This window comes from Argentina silus (assembly GCF_951799395.1).
Source record: "Argentina silus genome assembly, chromosome: 19".
Taxonomy (NCBI): Eukaryota; Metazoa; Chordata; class Actinopteri; order Argentiniformes; family Argentinidae; genus Argentina; species Argentina silus.
Window position 1 is genome coordinate 11,086,529 of NC_139673.1, and position 3,124 is coordinate 11,089,652.

Below are 3,124 nucleotides of genomic sequence, written 5' to 3' on the forward strand. Positions count from 1 at the left end.
CTCTCTCTCTCTCTCTCTCTCTCTCTCTCTCCTCCCTTTTTTCCTTCTCTGGCTCTGAACAGCGCGTGGACAAACAGTGATAAACTGGTCATTAATATGGTGGCCACACTGCCAAAAAAGGGACCTCTTTGTCCAAGTCGAGTCCTCTATGACAGGGGGGGACCATCAAGCTACATGGCAGATTAACCCCCCGCTCTCATCCCTGGCCCCGGCCCCGGCCCCCCGGCCCCCTCATCTGTCTAACTCCACACCGCAGGGGGACTTCAGCTTTACTCTTTACTTTCTCTCATTTTTCTCCTGGCTGTCTGCGGCACCCCCCCCCCCCCCCCCCGCGCTCCATCTCCCTGTGTTAAAATCATCTGCGACGCTGAACTGAGGGGACGGAGGAGAGCATGTTCCCATGTACACGATGAGGCTGGACAGCAGAGAGGCTTGGCAGGTGATTCTGGAACGGGAACCAGAGAGCAGTCCCTTCTCGCTCCCCTCTCCAGACCTGCAGATTCAATTAGCTTTGCCAGTTGAAGTGAGAGGTTTCCTGTTATTACAACACCGCAAGAGTCCCCCGCTTGATCTGGAGAAGAGAAAGATTAAAGGCGTGAGAGTCATATTTGGTTGGATTAAAAGAACAATCGTGTAGCTATTTTGTCCTAAATCAATACTGGACACGTAATCTATCTCAAGCATCGACTTTTTCAGTTGTAGTTGTCTTACTTCCAAGTTCCAAGAAAATATTCTGGGTTCAAAAAGTCAATCAAAATGACCCCATTCCAAAAATCACCCCACCCTAACCCGCAAGAGCCAAATAACAGTGTTAGTCAGCTTAATATAAACACTGAATAGTGCTGTGTCAAACTCCATTCTTTATGAGTAACAGTGGGGATCTCTCAGCACTGGATTTGATGGTCAGCTAAATGCTCCGGGGGAGTTTCCGTAGCTCAGACCCTTGTGTGTCAGTGTGTGAGTGCTTAGCGGGCAGTGGAGGGGTTTGGGGCAGTGCCATGCCCCCTACAGTAGTTTATCTTGGGCTCGTACATGCCCCCCTTGGCGGGGTCGATCCTCGGGGCGCCCTGCCCCAGTACAGCTCCATTAGCGGGTGTGCTAACCTTGCAACAATGCTGTGACACCCTCGTTTTTCATCCAGCCCCTCCCTCCCCTCCCCCCACCCCCCCTCCCCCCTCGGCCTGGCCCCAGGGCCTCCCAGATGAGCCAGAGGTGAGGGGAGTGTGCAGGTCTGGCTGTGAGAGAGACTCCACCATGCCATGAAGTCAAAAGACTGTTAACCCCTACCACAACCTCAGATACCTCGCTCATGAGGGCTAGAAACTCATTTTATATTGACTCATTTAATATGTGATGTAAGAAAGGGAAATTAACAACATGATATTATCCTTATTATTCTGATGAATAATCAGAAGAAAGAAAACAGAAACAGTAGTGGCCATAATCATTTGCTTAGATAGGATTGAATATTTTGAACAAATTACAAATCTTAAACGAAATAAAGTCATCGATGAACTGTATACCTGGCCACATTTAACATGCGAACAAAACAACATTTCATGTGAGAAATGATTAGCATACGTCTCATCTATATTTATGAGCTGTGAGAGGTATTGAATCTGGAAGGAAGAGCAAGCTAACCTCGCCAGGTATATATTGGAATATCTGAGTGGTCCCTATGTCTTCATCTGCTCATGAAAGAAACATAAAAGAGGCTCTGCTCTCCTTTATTGAAAGTGTCTTTTCAAGTGGTACAGTCTTGCTCTCTTCTTATCATCCTCTTTTTTTCCTCAATCTGCCGTTCCTCCCTTCATCTTTAGTGAGGTGTTAGTCCTTCAAAATCCTAACTTTAAACACAGAACATATTGAGTTGAAACCTCCTGTGTTTTGGTCGTCTCTGGAGTGAGACAGCCTGTACTGTGATGTCAGCCTTGACATGTTCTGTAGGACAGGTCGCTTCAAAGTGGGGCAAGAGGGAGATGTTTACCGTACCCTGACGACACAGAATGGACAGGAACTCTCTCAGCACGCGCTCAACACGACACAGTGATGTCACCAAAGTTAGGTTGAGAAACCTGATCAATCCATCGATCAGCAATTCGGAGCGTTCAGTGTATTCGCAATGACACAGACCAAATACAGACCAAATAGGATTCCTTTATTCCCATTCATGCAAATATCATTTCATGAATACATTTACCCAGGCTGACCTTAATGGCACAGTTTCATTTGGGTTTAAAAGGCGGCGAGTGTTTTAACTCTGAGGTTAAACAAGACCTTGGGCACCAAGATACTTACGTGCAGCAGATGATGATGAGACTTTAAACCCACTGAGCACCTTATCAGTTTCCTATGTTTTCTGTATTCCTTCCTAATGGCCTCCTTTGCTCCGTCAGACCCCAGAGAGGAATCCTCTGCCCTGCAGCTGTGTAAACCCTGATATCCTTTGACATTTCACCTCAATTCCCCAGTGAACTTTCACCTCCTCAATCCCTCCACGCGTCAACAAACTGACGCTTGTGTCTGAAGCGATCGACCGTGCCCTCAAGCCCCTGCCTTAGAAAGCCGAAATGTGCGTTGCTGATTCGATAGGAATGATTAGGGCCTATAAATGAAAGTGGTTTATGCTTGGTGGGATGATTGTGTGTTGCTGTGCTGAGTCTCAATTTCACTGTATTTTTCCCTGTATTGTTGAGAGTCAATTCCTTTGGAAAGATGCAATCCCTCTTTCTCTCCTTTCTCGCTGTCTACTCGCATTTTGTTTGTGGCACTGTGAAAAAGCTCCCAGCGTCCTCTCCTTGGCAGGTGTTTTGCAGCTTCTCTCACTGTTCTCCTGTACGTAATCAATCTGCACCCAGGCCTTTGAAGGGAGCCGGGGAGAGAGAAAGCGAAAGAGAGCGAGCATGGGCCGCCTGCCTCGCTAACACACGCGCGGATGATTAAATGGATGTAATGTATATTCCTCCCCGTTTTGGCCTCAGTGTGTTTTTGCGTCGTGTGTCTATTCATCCCGGACGCCGGCTCGATCCATCATACACGCCGCTGATGGATATCCATGCCCTTCCTAAGCTGCTCTGGACACATACTTATTGTATCCTTTTACTGCGGCGAAGTGACAAACTCC